This window comes from Aulonocara stuartgranti (assembly GCF_965226115.1).
Source record: "Aulonocara stuartgranti genome assembly, chromosome: 12".
Classification (NCBI taxonomy): domain Eukaryota; kingdom Metazoa; phylum Chordata; class Actinopteri; order Cichliformes; family Cichlidae; genus Aulonocara; species Aulonocara stuartgranti.
In genome coordinates, this window is record NC_138948.1 from 5,259,917 (window position 1) to 5,277,140 (window position 17,224).

General features: G+C 38.6%; 1 long non-coding RNA gene across 2 annotated transcripts in view; it reads left to right on the plus strand.

Moving 5' to 3' along the window:
• LOC309718390 overlaps positions 1-17,224 on the plus strand; it is a 69,526-nt gene that overhangs the window by 1,517 nt on the left and 50,785 nt on the right. The gene's annotated exons all lie outside the window — the stretch shown is intronic.

A 17,224-nucleotide genomic window follows, 5' to 3' on the forward strand; every position in this document is an offset into this window, starting at 1 on the left:
TCACTGTTTAGCTGTTATAAAGGAGCAAGCTAGACCAAATGAAGATTTATTACAGTAATATAGATTTTTATGTTGTAAGCATTGTTAAATAGCTTCCAGTTTAGTTCAGATCAGCACATCTGGAGTGTGATGGGCGGTGTTGATGCAGGGGTTCTTGAGTTCAGCTGCCAGGACTGTGGAAGTAGGTCAGACCGGAGCGCCTGGGAACCTCTGCTCAAGTATACATTACAAACAAGACCCAGCCCAGGGGGGAGCTGTAATCTTTTTAGGTCCCAACTTATCTCCAGGTCTGTTCAGCTTTAGCACACACCTGGTTTTTATTTAACAGAACACTAAATGTGGCACAAGGTACTGTAACATTTGACCTCTGGAGTTAATGAGATATTTCACTCTGGGACCTCAGTCTCTCATCTGTGTGTTTTGTTTTTTTTTTTGTTTGTTTTTTTTCCTCCTAACATCATAGTCACTGAAATGAATCCTTCTTTCCGTCATTACTGTCCTTTTCCATTTCTTTCTCTTGTAGTCCCTGTTCTACAGTCACATGACAGAACATTGATGTTTTAACTTATTCTGGTTTCAAACTGAGTATATTTATGTCCCAGAGCCTCGGTGCACTTGTTGATTAGTGTTGTAAAAAATGGTAAATTGTTTTAAATATTTGAAACCAGCACATGGATTAAAGCTTGACCAGTATTTGATGATTTGTGATATCGGGTGATATGTTTCTTTCTGTCAGCTGCAGAAAAAACAAACATTTGTTACGTTGCTGTGTTTGTGGCAGTGTGTGTTCCCATCTAATCCAAAATTTAAATTGGCAAGACCAAGAGTCTAAAATGTCACATTTTCTCAACAACAAGATGTCATATTTATATATTCACTTGTTCAGTATTGTTGTTGCTTTTGATTTTGTTTATTAGAAAGACATGTTTTGTAAAGCTTAATGTCCAGGAATTTTATTCGGCTGAGTTAGAAGCTAACAGTAGCTATATGATATACCATGTTCTTACTAAATTATTTGACTCGGACACAAACTAAAAACCAGCAATATTTGGAGGGTTAGTGCAACCTTATTTTCTAGCTACAGAGCTGTAGTCACCCTAATATAAAGGATGACGGTTACATTGTCCTTAATAACAGGTCATATTCAGGGTCGTTGATTGGCAAACAACAACATATAGCAGGAAGAATTCACCAAAAACAAAACAAACCACAACATTGTGGTCATTAAGATCTTTTTACCAGTTTGGACTATTTGCACTTAAAAAAGTTCTAATCCAAAACTTAGTGTATTCATTTACACTTTACTCAGCGTGAGTACGATTGCTTTCTGAATATTTGGCGTTGAATTTTTGGTGTCGGGAATATTGCATGCACACTGTGAGTTAGTTTAAAGATGTGCTAGGCATGAATAATAAGCTAGAGAGGCTCCAAATGGTTTTTGGGTGCTTGTGTTTATTAAAAAAAACAAAAGACAAAGAACTGCGTCACAATTTAAAAAAAACGAGAGGCTCCATCCAAGCGCAGGAAACTGGGTCAATATGTCATCATTTCACAAGTGCATTTCCTTAATTGAAGTCTTAAAAAGGTCTTAAAAAAGCATTGATTTGGGGATTTTAATAGTGCAGGAACCCGGGCCAATTTTGACAATAACTGTGGCTGCTGAAAGCACAATGCATGAGATGGACGGGTATCCACACTCAAGCATGCAAACACACGGTGTCTTCATGAACACATGCCCACACATGTGCTTCTTGCTAAGAAAAAAGTCTTAAAAACACAGGCCTGTTATACACACTGGTCTCCTCCCCTCACTGCACACTTCAGCTGAAAATCAGTCATGGGGAACAGCAGAGGTGTTTCTGAGCTGTGAAGGAGAAATCAGCCGTGATTGTTTCACAGCGCAGCTTTTGTTCTTAATCACAACCCTGAGATGAATTCAAGAGGTGGTGAATTCAATTAAAACTAAAATTAGTGCTTGTCTGCCAGCTGTGTGTGTGTACACGTGTGTGTTTGGGTGTGTTGAGTACCATAAATGGAGGTGCTCATTTATCAGCCTTTAGCACAGTGCTCTTTCCAGGGAACCATTAACTGAAACGCCCGTTTGGAAAAGTGTGCTTAGCCCACGGGGAGCTGTCTAATCTACAGGCCTCCACTTAAACAATGCAATGCAATTATGATTATTAAGTTATTATGTTGGTTCGGTGAGCAGCTGCAGTGGTGGAGAATTTCCAAGTCATGATTAAATTAAGTTAAAGGCATTCAGTGGATGCTTTCATATCAAACAAACCAAACTTGGAAGTATCAGCTCTTTTCTTTGTCCAATTCGTGGAATGTTTTGTCCAAGAATGCTTAGAAACTATTTAGAAATTTGCTTCAGAATGTAATTGTCATGGTTATCCCATTAAACACAAGATTTTCAGAAATGTGTAGAGGGTGGCTTCCACTCTTTTATATTTCTTACTGCTCCGTAGGTATAACACACACACGATTGTAAGATCAACAGAGATACTGGTATTATTTTAGACGGCTATAATAAGGAATAATTAATTTTGGCTTCAGATATTGATTTAGTTTTTGTCTTTTTTCATTTGATTTTTGTTGGTATCAGTGAGCAGAAAGTAAAAAGACACTTACACACTCCATAATGTGAATCTTCCATTTCACTACATCCCAAAGGTTCTCTGTTCGATTCCGATCAGGTGACTGTGGAGGCCGCAGGAGTACAGTGAACTCATTGCCATGTTCAAGAAGACAGTTTGAGATGATTTGAGCTTTGTTTATAATGTGTTATCATACTGGAAACAGGCATCAAAAGATAAACTGTGGCCAGGGTGGATCCATGCTTTCATGTTGTTCACACCAAATTCTGACAATACCGTCTGAATATAACAGCAGAGATTAGGACTCATCAGACCAGGCAGCATTTATTTTTCCAGTCTTCTATTGCGTTTTCTGTTCTCAGCTCATAGGAGTGGCACCGGGTGAGGTCTTCTGCTGCTGTAGCTCATCTGCTTCAAGGTTTAACGTGAATAGATGCTCTTCTGCATAGCTTGGTTGTACTAAGTGGTTATTTGAGCTTCTGTTTCCATCATATAGGCTTGAAGTGGTCCATTCTCCTCTGATCTGAACATCAACCGGGCATTTTCACTCAGAGAACTGACACTGAATGGATATTTTCTTTTTTTCTGACGTTTGTGAACCGTAGAGATGGTAGTGTGGGAAAATCACAGTAGATCAGCAGTTTCTGAAATACGAATCGCCTCAATTGGATCCTTTTGACGTGAAGGAGTAGTGGGTCTGCTCTGAGGTCCTGAATGACCAAACTCCTCAGCTCCACTCAGTGCACTGCAGCTTATGATAATGAGGAGGTGAATGATGGTGATGAACCCACTCACTTATTTAAACTCTTTTTTTTCATGTTCAAGAAATCAGTTTGAAATGAGCAGCAGAATGAGCCGTCAGACGATGGGTACTGGTCATAAAGGTGTGGACAATATTGCTCCGGCAGGCTCTGGCATTTAACTAATGCTCAGTTGCTACTAAGAGACCTAATGTATTCCAAGATAGAGTATCCATGAAACCCTCCAAACGTGCGTGAGCTGAAATAAACGTCTCAGTTTTAGCGTATAATCAGTTTTGTAGGATTAGTCAAATCTGTTAACAATCAATACAGCATTTATAATTGGAAAAAGTAGGTAAGTTTTTGTATAGTGAAGAAGTAGTACAGGCACTTAAAAAGATGCTCTGGTAAAATTTTAAGGTCAATGTCAATTGTATTTCTATGGCACATTTAAAAGCAAGTTGACCACAGTGCATCGCAAGTTAGTTGATGAACAAGAGGAAACCATATAAAAATAAATACAGAAGAATAAGACATGAGGTGAAGCAAATGCATTATATTTAATATAAACAAAAGAAACTGATGGTACTCAAAATGAACTCTGATTAAAAGCCAACATAACAAAGTGAGCTTTACGATGGGATTTGAAAGACTGTATAGACTCTGAAGTACGAATATCAGGTGGCAAGTTTTTCCAGCGTCACCATGGCGATTGCTTTGAAGTCTCTTTGTGCCGGTTCCCATATTTGCTTTGTGCTTTGTGTTCATACCTAAATGCTAAGAGAAAGATTATATGTGTCCTCATTATGATAGGAAAATGTATTGATCTGTGAAACTCTAGCCTATATGTTTATATTATTAAATGGTAATTATGAGACTGTTTGTCAATTCATTTTACGGAGAAATGCAAAAGTAATGTAACGAGTGGTATAACAAATTACTTTCTCCTGGGAGTAATTAGTGCATGTATAGTAAGTTACCTAACATTTAACCGCAAGGCATGCAATTAATTCGCTTGATGCCTTAACGATAGTGGTGGCTCTCAAAGTGAAGCTAATGAGAATCCAATGAGAATCAATAAGAGAATCGATAAGAAATCAAACTGATAAGTGATATCGATAATGGAATCAGAATTGCTAAATTTGCATTGATTCCCGTCCCTACTGTGTTTGTACCTCGTTACTTCCCACTTCTGACTTGAGTCAGCTGCCTTCACAAAGTTCCAAAACATTTTGTTTTTAATAAAAACCAAGCTAAACATTCTCATAGAATGAACAAACCCTGTATTACTGAAATGAGCAAACCCTTCATTACTACTTTATTAAATTAAGCTTTTTTTGTGCAAAGAATACAAAAAAACCCAAACAAACTTATAGAAAACTCTAATCTAACCTTAACTCAGTTTAAGACTTAAGGTTTCATTAAGCAGTCACAGTGACTTTTTCTGTCTTCTGGTCCACATCACTCAGGTAGGTTTACATGAACACCGCTGACCTCTGACCTTTATCTGCTGACACCTTTCAGAAAATGTAAACCACTGCCATGAACATAACAAACCCTGCATGATGTGACTGCACTGCTCAGCAGCTGGTGGGGAGTTCAACACAGTCAGCTTCTGTGACTTCTGTGGCAACGTTTAGTCACTATTTTAAAGGATGTTTATGTTCAGATTTTTTTCCCCTTTTAACTACAAACAGTCTGACAAAATCTGGCTTCAAAACAGCCTCATTTTGTGTTCAGCTGTTTAACCTTAACAATTTAATAGAGTAAATAGAAAATGATAGAAAACGTCTGTCTATTTATCTAAAGATGAAGAAGTTTTCTTGAAGACAAGGAAGGCATCAAAATTTGACCACCGTTGCTTAGAGAAATATTATTTGGTCATGAAAATAGTTGGCCAGTTTAGTGTCAACCTGATTGCTGATTAAATACTAGGCTTCAAAATCATAAATAAAAACTTAAATGCACCCAACACTGGTGAATGATGGATTTTTTTTAAGGTGCAGGAACTATTTAATAGCAGGTCTAGTGTAATTCTTTTTTATTTTACTCCAACTCCATCATTGCTGTACTGTCTGCTTACCTGTTTTCTTTTAGTGTCCTTCATTCCCTCATCATTTGTCACATCAGGTCTGTATATTTTACAACTCAAGCAGAGTCTTTGGACGGTTACTTCACCGTCATGATGTTGAGGGTCGTGAGGATTCATGTTGCTTTAGTTTTAGCTATTCACTGTGAGCTTGTTAGTTTTACATTTTTAGCTTGAGGTCCATATTTGCAAACCTTTAGATTCACATTTCTGAAGCCTGTCTATGTTGATATTGAGATTTCCTGAAACAGTGAAGGAAGGGTAGGGGGGAGAGAGAGCAGCCCAAGTAGTGTCCAAGTTGGATTTCCCATAGTGAGTATTAAAGATGGATGTGATTGGTTTTGAACATTTATGTTTTAGCTGCTGCCATGTTGGGAACCTGATGTGACCATGGGGCAGCTGTCAGAGTCACTATGTGCCTATCTCTAGTACTCAGGTGAATGAGTTAGAAAAAATTCATCTTCTTCAGAGTTGTTATGAAGTTGGAAACTATCTGCAGAGATCAAAATTATTTTTTTTGTGAGGCAGTAACATTATTAACTGTGCTGTAAATTTAGGACTATACCATGGGAGTCTGTGGGGATTAACTCTCTTTTAAAGACATCCTCAAGTGGACATTGGAGAAGCTGCAGTTATGAACATTATGTGATTGGCCTGAATAATTTCCATTATGTGTCAATAAGTAATGGTGCAAAAAGTCTGCTGCAGTCAGTTCCTGATTCTTTCTGCACTCACTGCAGCAGGAACTCCCCACGTCTGCTCTGCAGTCTGGTGAGCTATGCTGACCTGAGCTCACAGCAGCAGTTCTCCATCATGTACAGGTTCTGGTTAGAGCGGCCTTCTAGCTCGCAGTGAGCAGAACAAGACTCTTATTAAAGGTGGGCCAGCACCTGGACAACATCTGATTCGCTGTGTGTGTCTCTATCTTACTTCCTCTGCTGTTTCCAGAAGTTGAACTGCTTCAAAGATACAAATCTACAGGCAAGGCTACTCTGATCAGGAGTAAGGCTTCAATTCAGAAGAACAGAAAGATTTGAAAACCAAGAGGATGTGACATGTTAGATTTTGTTTTCTCTATTTTTTTTTTTGATGCTAATAGGCTGCATCCTGCATTTGTGTGTTTCTGTGTGTGTCTGTGTGACATCCAGAACACAGAACTGACTGTGCAGACTTGGACTGTAAAAGCTAATTGCCTATGGCACCAGGCAGGCCTTCCACTAATGAACCATGTGCCTGAGGTTAATTCAATTTTAACTGGAGTTCTCGCAGGTCACAATGTTTCTCCGAGGGGGTAAAAAACAGAGAGGGTGGTTTAAAACAGGGGGGAAAAATATCAGCGCGAATTTATGACATCATGAATCATGTATGAGCCGGTGGGAAAAAAAAGTGAGCTTGTTGGCTTGTTAACAGTGTACATTTGACTAATATGTGATCATTCAAACAGCCATCCCTCATGATTTCAGATGAGAACACTTATTTCATTACTTATTTAAAGAATAAAGAAAAGGTTCTTCTACCTGCTGCCGTCAGTCTGAAACTGACTGAAGGTTCAATAAGAACTCGAACGAACAATTCAGCAGTTATTGATGGTTTGTAGTTGTTGTAGTTGTATAGGTAATTTAATCACTTAAGTTAATTAGTCTGATTTAGGAGTTCCCTTTATGAAACGGTGACCTTTTGGGATGTTAGATAAGAAGAAGGGTTGGGTGATCCTCTCTTTAGTCCCATTTGCCTGTCCTTCTCCCGTAAGTTTGCTAATAACAGATTTCTGTGTGTCTGATCCATTATCATCTCACAACTCTGTTCTCTGTATGCTCTTGTCTCTGTAAGGCCACACTTTCCCTTTACATGGTTTTTGTATATAAGATAAGATAACCTTTATTAGTCCCACGCGTGGGAAATTATAAATCTCTGCATGACTGTTATCTGAGGATATACTGGTTATGGTAAAAACAATAGTCACACAACCTTTGGTCTCAAAGAGCCCTGTTTTGACCCCCAGAATCAGAGCAGAATCAGGAAAAAATGCTTTTAAATATGTGTTTTCTGTTTCCTGGAATAATCTGCCGTATGATCTGAAGCCATCACAAGTGATTACTGTGGAGGCGTTTTAGGACATTATAAAGAACTAAGGAAGCGGTCCTCTTTGTCATTGCTCTGGAAATTGCTCTCGTTCATAATATCTTATTCAGAATCAGAATCAGAATACTTTATTGATCCCTGGGGGAAATTATTTCATATGATCTGGATGTTGTGTTCACTCTGTGTCATGTGTTATTTTTTTTAAATTTACGTTTATATTTGTTACAGTCTCTGCTGCTCTTCTGGTCAAATTAACCTTGAAAAATGGATTTTTAAGCCCAATGAGACTGGATAAAGGATTAGACTAGAGGAAATAGAACTGTTTATGTCTGTATCTTTGATTTTTAAGTTCAAGCTTGATGTAACTGTTACCGTGTTCTGGTGAGATGCTCGTTTTTCTCCTATCGCCAACTGTTTTGCTACTTGTCTTGTTACTAATTATGTTTATTAATAATTCAGGTCCTCAAACTTAATCTACTATATACTACTTTGTACATTTTCTGTGGTTTCACACATAACCATGTCTGTGGACATCACAATGAAATACTTTGGTAAATGGACTTCTTACATAGCACCCAAGGCACTTTATACAATGCCACCCATTCACCTATTCACTCTATGCATTCAGTGCTTTTATGTGCTTTCAAACTAACATTCACACTCCAATGGATGCATCAGAGAGCAACTTAGAGTTAGTATCTTGCCCAAAGATATGGAGACATCAAATCACCAACCTTCCGATCAGCAGATGACCTCCTCTACCTCCTGAGCTACAGCCATCCTTACTTTGATTGATTCTCAGTCAATGTCAATCTGTGAACTAAGATGATGCTACACTTGAACTTTTGGTAAAACTGGCTCATAAGATTAATATTGTCAGATGGGGCGACCATAGCTTAAGAAGTAGAGTGAGTTTTCTACCAATGGGATGGTTAAATCTAGCATACATGTCAAGATATCCTTGGGGAAGATAATGAAGCCTGAGTCAGGGTGCAAGTGCGACTATGTGTGACTAGGTGAACAAGACTTGCGGTAGAAAAGTGCTATAGCAGTAACGGTCTATTTACCATTTACTAAATTGAGGTCTTTGAAGTTGATGCAGAGAAATGCAATCGATTCCAGACAATGCTTGAGATTCCTCAAGGATATTGTGAAAAGCAAAGGTTTGTTCATCATATCGTTTGCACCATCTGAACCCTTCCTGCTGGAGTGCAATGCTGACTCTGGTCAGCTAATGTGGATGGAGAGGTCTAGGATGCCCTTCTTTGGTAGTTTTAATAACATGCCTTTCATGATTTTTACAGTTATGTAAAACTAAACTGAAAGTAGGTGTGATGAAACACTTTGGTTAGCTGAAATAAAAACAAACAAACAAAAAACTAGAATGCTGGGAAAAAAGTACTAGATTAAACAATAATGTGTATTAATAAGATTCAATTTAAAAACAGTACTGCAAATACCTTTAGTTTCAGTCTTTGGTCAGTTTGGTCAAAGGCTGGTGAGGCTTTGGTGTTTGTTTACTTCAGGATGAATACATGACCGCGAATCAGCTGGGTTTACACAGCATTGTTTTTGTTGTGAACCTCTAAAATCTGCCCCTGACAAGTAGGCTTCATATTCTAATAACTGAAAAAAGCTAAGGTAAACTAATAAAAGCTAAACTAAAATTAATAATGCATCGATATCCTGCTGTCTTAGTTAATTATAGGCCAATCTCCAACCTTCTTTTGATCTCAAGAATCCTTGAAAGAGTAGTTGTCAAACAGTTAACAGATCATTTTCAGAAGAATGGGTTATTTGAAGAGTTTCAGTCAGGATTCAGAGCTCATCACAGCACAACAAAAGCTTTAGGGAAGGTTGCAAATGATCTTCTTATGGCCTTGGACAGTGGACTCGTGTCTGTGCTTGTCCTGCTAGACCTTAGTGCAGCATTCGTTGAACATAATATTCTATTAAAGCGATTAGAGTATGCTGTAGATATTACAGGTACTGTGCTGCAGTGGTTTGTATCATTGTATCTATCTAATAGACTCCAATTTGTTCAATTAAATGGAGAGTCCTCTTTATACATTGAGGTTAATTATGGAGTTCCACAGGGTTCAGTGCTGGGACCAATTCTGTTTACATTATACACGCTTCCCTTAGGTAGTATCATCAGAAGACATAGCATACATTTTCACTGCTATGCAGATGACACCCAGCTCTATCTGTCCATGAAGCCAGATAACACACACAAATTAGTTAAACTGCAGGAATGTCTTAAGGACATAAATGCCTGGATGACCAAATTTTCTGCTTCCAAATTAAGATAAAGCTTAGGTTATTGTACTTGGCCCTAAAATCTTAGAAATATAGTATCTAACCAGATTCTTACTCTGGATGGCATTACCTTGGCCTCCAGTAAGACAATGAGGAACCTTGGAGTCATTTTTGACCAGGACATGTCCTTCAATGCACATATTAAACAAATATGTAAGACTGCTTTCTTCCATTTGCGCAACATCTCTAAAATAAGAAAAATCCTGTCTCAGAATGACGCTGAAAAACGAGTTCACGCATTTATTACTTCCAGGCTGGACTACTGTAATTCATTATTATCAGGATGTCCTAAAAACTCCCTGAAAAGCCTTCAGCTAATCCAAAATGCTGCAGCAAGAGTACTGACAGGGACTAGAAAGAGAGACCATATTTCTCCTGTATTGGCTTCCTGTTAAATCCGGAATTGAATTCAAAATCCTGCTCCTCACATACAAGGTCTTAAATAATCAGGCCCCATCTTATCGTAATGACCTTGTAGTACCATATCAACCCATTAGAGTGCTTGGCTATCGCACTTGTAGGCTTACTTGTTGTTTCTAGAGTATTTAAAAGTACAGGGTGGGCCATTTATATGGATACACCGTAATAACATGGGAATGGTTGGTGATATTAAAGTCTTGTTTGTGGCACATTAGTATATGTGAGGGGGCAAACTCCTCAAGATGGGTGGTGACCATGCTGGCCATTTAGAAGTCGGCCATCTTGGATACAACTTTTGTTTTTTCAATAGGAAAAGGGCCATGTGACACATCAAACTTATTGATAATGTCACAAGAAAAACAATGGTGTGCTTGGTTTCAACATAACTTTATTCTTTCATGAGTTATTTACAAGTTTCTCTTGTTCACAACCATTGACATGTCGAAGAGGTTAACACGTGAGAAGCGGACCGAAATTGTGTTGATATCTAGTGAATGCAGTAACCGGGTCATTGCAGCAGATTTCAATGCAAGACACCCTACGAGACCACCCATCTCCCATGCTACAGTTAGCAAACTGCTTGCTAAGTTTCGTGAAACTGGTTCAGTGTTGGATTTGCCAAAATGTGGACGCAAGAAAACTTTCACTAATGAAGAAACATCAGTGGCTGTCCTAGCTTCATTCAGCAAGAGCTGCATGTCACTGGAGAGTGGCATTAGTCGAACATCCCTTCGGTGGATATTAGCTACTCACAAATGGTACCCTTACAAATTCCAGCTACTGCAGCATGACCCTCAGTTCACTCAGAAGATTTTGTTCAGTGATGAGGCAAACTTTTATGTGAATGGTGAAGTTAACAAACAAAACCACCGCTATTGGTCTGACACTAACCCACATTGGATGGATCCCTCCAAGACTGTTGGAACAACAAAAGTGATGGTTTGGTGTGGTATATGGGGTACAACGATAGTGGGTCCATTCTTCATCAATGGAAACTTCAAGGCCACTGGATATTTGAAATTGCTACATGATGATGTGTTTCCCTCTTTATGCACTGAAGCTGGCACGTTCCCGGAGTTTTTCCAGCAAGATGGTGCACCACCACATTATGGGTGCCAGGTCCGAGCAGTTCCTAGATGAACAGTTTCCTGGAAAGTGGATTGGTCGTTGTGGGCCAGTTGAATGGCCCCCAAGGTCTCCCGATCTGACCCCCTTAGACTTTTATCTTTGGAGTCATCTGAAGGCAATTGTCTATGGTGTGAAGATACGAGATGTGCAGCACCTGAAACTACGGATACTGGATGCCTGTGCTGGCATTTCTCCTGCGGTGTTGCTATCAGTGTGTGAAGAGTGGGAGAAGAGGGTTGCATTGACAATCCAACACAATGGGCAACACATTGAACACATTTTATAAGTGGTCAGAAACTTTTAAAAAACTCATGAAAGAATAAAGTTACATTGAAACCAAGCACACCATTGTTTTTCTTGTGACATTACCAATAAGTTTGATGTGTCACATGGCCCTCTTCCTATTGAAAAAAACAAAAGTTGTATCCAAGATGGCCGACTTCTAAATGGCCACCATGGTCACCACCCATCTTGAGGAGTTTGCCCCCTCACATATACTAATGTGCCACAAACAGGACTTTAATATCACCAACCATTCCCATGTTATTACGGTGTATCCATATAAATGGCCCACCCTGTACAACAGGCATCATTTCCTGTCGCAATGCTGGATGCACACATAAATAAGGCCAATAATCATCTCAGTGTATGCACAAGTAAACTTTCTTAGCCAAAGGCTCAGACTTGTCTAAACACTTTGTGACAAGTTTGTGTCATACAAATGGGACAACCATAATGTTGACATTTAAAGCACAGAAGCCCAACCCACCTGTGTCTGATTACGAAGGGCAGCCAATCAGAAGACAGTTGCTTTAAATGAGATGTTAGGAAACTTAAAACATCTTGTTTCTGACAGAGGGTGAACTGAGTAAAAGATAAATAATAATTAAATAATAATAATTTTCAGCTTTGAATCATGCATTGGTACTCTAGCAGACTCCAAGAATAAAAACATTAGCATGATAGGTCCTCATTAATCTGTATAATAAATCATTTGGGAATTGAAAAGAAGAATAGTCTTTTGCCGTATGTCTGTGACACTTTGAACTGCAAACAATGCTTCAGCCCTCTGCACTGGCCTTCTTGAGTATCATTAGAAAACAGCCTAACCACAGTGAAAGTCAGCACATACCCAGACTGTAAACTGATGAATATGCACAGCAATTAGGTCAACAAACAAGCTGACCCAGATTTAGATACACTTAGCAATAATTTACTCCCATTTGGTTTGTTTCTGTGATTATTTGAAATAACTGACTTGAAATGATTCATGTAAAAACTGTGATTATCTGGAAAGTTGGCTTGCACAATTTTCCAGAATCTCTAACAAAGAAGCCAATGAGTCCCAAGTTATCACAACCCATAGGCCACATGGGCCAGATTTCTAAGAAGTCTCTTGGGTTGAGGGCATTAACTGTCCGAATTATTAAAGAACATATCACATGAGGGCAACTTTGCACTTGTTGCTTACTGTGCCTTTCTGTCCCTGTACATGGTTCATGTCAAATTAAACAATTATCTGCAAAAAAGTTAACTTAAAAATATTAAAACACTGGAGTCTTTCTTTCTATCTTTCAGTTCTACCTTCACCTATCAGAGGGAGCAACTGAAGACCATGATTAACCTAAACATTCTGTCAAAATAAATATATTCCTTATGGTCAGTGCCTGCCAAAAAGGAAATGTATACACTGAGAAGATTAATCATAATAAGCAGCGTATGCCTTCCCTTCATCAGCTTAAAAAAAGGTTGTAAGGAGATGTTAAACAAGGGTGGATGAGAGGTAATGTACAAAGGTTGACCTAATTTTCCTGCCTCTGTTACAGCTCAAGTGCAGACTAAAAGGTCAGCTGCAGCAGGGGGTTACTCAGGAGTGATGTTTACCGCCACACTGCAGGGTCGTTAGGTTTTAAAAACAAGGTCAAAACTGGTATTGTGACTATCAAATAATACCACCACTGCCAATATAAGAAGATATATCTCCAGCCCCAGGATATGACAATGCACAAAGGATAAATCTAACAACAGAAGATGAGTAATGCCATCAAAAGTCTGCAGAAAAACAAGGCACCAGGCTCTGTTTGATACATGCAGAGAAGCATCCACGGACACAGCAACTGTACTGACAGGCCTGTTCAATACAGAAAGAAGAACATCTATGAAGCCTGGTGCATATTTATGTTTTTTTGTAGTTTCTAATCAGTTTTTATTTACAGTGCTTAACAAATCCCCCACCAAATAGAACACCTCCCAATGTAGGGTGTCAAGCTACCCTAAATTAACAGTATTGGTAATTACTAAAACAATTTCTTATGTTTCTAGAATATGTATGTTTTTAATGCTAAAATATAATTACTCTTATCATCCAGTAATTTTCAAATTTACTATCTTACAAAAAAGCAGAGGGAAAAAGTAAAGCACATTACTGTTTTTTCAATTAAGATCTCAAATTACAGTTATTTGCTTGCATTTCTAAACATAAAAATTTGTTTTAGTGGTTGAAATTAAATTTCTGACTTCCTAGGAGAGGTCCAGTGTGCTGGCTCAAAATTGAGTATAAAAACATGACTTCAGCTTATTATCAGCCTAATAAATAAAAATATACTCAAAGTTTTGAACAAAGATGTTGACAGAATTCTTAATTATTTGAGTGGGTTTGTTTTTGGTTGTTTAGTTCTAAGACACTTTTAGGACAAATTTGTTACACAATGTTTTTGTATATTTTATTTTCAATTCAGTTGTGTTTCCATGAAACAATTTTCAATTCAACTCAGTTTTATTTATACAACACCAAAATAAATAAACTTCACCGAAATCACAACAACAGTCGCCTCAAGGCACTTTATATTGTAATGTAGACCCTATAACATTACATACATAGAAAACACCAACAATCATATGACCCCTATGAGCAAGCACTTTGGCAACAGTGGGAAGGAAAAACTCCCTTTTAACAGGAAGAAACCTCCGGCAGAACCAGGCTCAGGGATGGGCGGGGCCATCTGCTGCGACCAGTTGGGGTGAGAGAAGGAAGACAAGACAAAAGACATGCTGTGGAAGAGAGACAGAGATTAATAACAAATCTGATTCAGCAGAGAGGTCTATTAACACAGTGAGTGAGAAAGGTGACTGAAGCAGAAATACTCAATGCACATGTCCAAAACATCCCAGCCTTGCACTCTAATATTGTCTTCAAACTGCTAAACCTGAGCTATTCAATGATGTTCAATGTTCATCGTCTCCAAACCATCATAGCAGGTCTCATCAGTCTTGTAAACATTACGTAATATTACTGTTAATTGTTGAACTCCTATGCCTAATTCTTTCTCCTCTTGTTTATGCCAAGTGAGTAACTTGGATGCCGTTTCGGATCACATTATTCTCTCATATATCATAAATGCAATCAAAGTCTGTGCTGTTATGCAAGAAGTCCAGTTTTTTTTCCCCTCTGTATTGGTTGGGTAACCTGACAAAGAAGTGTAGTGTGTACTCTCCAACTATGAATCATGTTCATTTACCACTGTAGTTTTTTAAGTCTTTGATGGTGCTGTCCAACAGCAACTTTGCATTCATAATTAAAGAAAAATGTGCTGATGTTCAAATTGGCCTCCAGCGGGCTCAGGATAACAAGCTCTTTTTTTCCAAACAATCAGTCACAAGGTGGCTTTCCCCCGTCGGCCTGCCTGATGTTTACTGCTGTTGTGTTGACTTGGCAACACCCACGAGGCGCTGATGTCTGTGTTCACATTGATGTTTTACAACAACTTTACAACTGAGATAACGCGGGTGCTTATTCAGGTACCTCGATATTCAGCCTCACAAGTCTGGCAGATGTGGCACCTCTGACCCTTGACCTGGAAATGAAAGCAAAAATAGACACTAACATGGTGGCTAGTGCTCACCATATGGTACCAGGAAAACAAACAGTGTCTGAATGATGTCTCTGTTCCCCACCATTAGGCTGGAAGGAGCCGACATTCTTGCGGTGACCCCTCCAGTTCTTCCTGCACCAAATATCACAAGAGATGCTTTGGTTTGATGTGGGGAATCAGCAGACTATACGGTTTGGTAATGACGCATATAGGACATGGGCTTCTTATTTTATAGTACCGTAGCCTAAAAACAACTGAGCAAGTGTTGGTGTGACAGTTACAAGCAGCAAGGAGAATCTTAAAAAAGTGGAAAAGATTTTGTGGGTAAAACATTTCAAATATGCAGAGCAGTTACATTGTGTCCAAAATTTTATTTCCGTTTTTGTGACTTGGTGTGAGCAACAAAGAACTAAAAGGTGAGGGCAGCCTAGGAGTTTAACATGAAACCAGGATTGGACTTTCCAGATTCCATAATGCACAGTGTGTGGCTCAAACAGTAAAACCTCAGTAGTGCTCAGGTGAGAATGAAACAGTCATTTCCAGGATGAAGGCACATTTATGTCTCATTAACAGAAACAACTTTAGGAAAGAAAACATTACAGATGAGATGAAGAAATATCTTTCCAAATGTGCACTTATATTCTACTCTAATTCTATTCTTCTCTAATGTCAGGTGTGGTATTTCGTCTGGTTTGCTATCCTCGTGGGGGCGTCCCATTGACATAATGCTTTCCCTAGCCGCTTACCCTAACCCTAGCCATCATAAAAGGAATGCCTATCACTTACAATTGGGTTATGGTTAGGTGTAGGGTAACCCGGACATTAAAAACACATTTTAAGTGGGAAAAATGTCTTCAACCTCGTGGAGACCTGGAGTTTGGTCCCCACCAGTATAGTAAATTTCAGATTTTGGTCCCCACCAAGATAGTAAGAAAACGCACGCGCACACACACGCACACTCTTCTGCGTTGCAAATGTTGCTTATATGTGAACTCTAAGAGTAATGATAATTTACAAAAGGCTGCCAAACAATTAATTCAGATTATCTTTCATACATACTGACTGTTTTTAACTTTGTGGGTTAACTAGTTGATTAGTTTGTTTTCTGAATGCTTAAGCAGATAGTAGAGCTGCGCCAGAATATTTGGATATTGCTTCACTTGTCTTTGTATTCTCTTTTGGTGCTTTATACCATATCAGTTTGTGTTCTTGATATTCCGCTCACACAGCAGACATCATCAGAGTAAGTTCACTTAAATTTTGCCAAATTAGTAATTTTATAGGACTTTTTAAAAATATACCTTTTGATTAAATATAAACAATAATTTAAGTGTAAAATAAAATGTAAAGAGTTTTATGACTAAAATGAATTCTGATTTAGAGCTGGATTCAGATTTTCTGAAATGCTATTGTAATTTCTGTGTTTTGGGTCCAAAAAATCAGGTCTATTGTGCTTCACCTTTTTCCATGCCGGTCTTTATTCCTTTCTCTTGCATCCCTATTTTCCTTTCATCTTTTCCTGTGTTTGTTCTACATTTAGCATGTGCATCTGTAGAAATTTTAATCATCCATTAGAAACTGTCTTGTGTGTTGTTTACACACATTTATGCTTGCAGTGCCTCTGAGCACATATGTAGTTCATATGTGATCGGTGTAGCTGCTGGGGAGAGTGCGGAGTGCATGTGGTTGGGTTGAGTATGGTCTCTGTACAGAGGGGATCCTGCTTGATGTTTATTGGGTAGCAGATGTGGAAGGGGGAGGAGCTTCCTGTTAGGAGCAAAATGGAGGTCCATGAAAATGAAGCTTACAGAGAACTGCAGGGGGGTTAGAGTAATGCTGAAAGGGACCCAAAGGAAGAAAGAGAGCAGAGAAAGATGTTTAGAGAAAATGAAGACTGTAATGAATAATTTATGCTTCAAAAGAACTTCATTATATGTCACAAAGCAGTTCTTACAGCAATAGGAGGGTCCAACC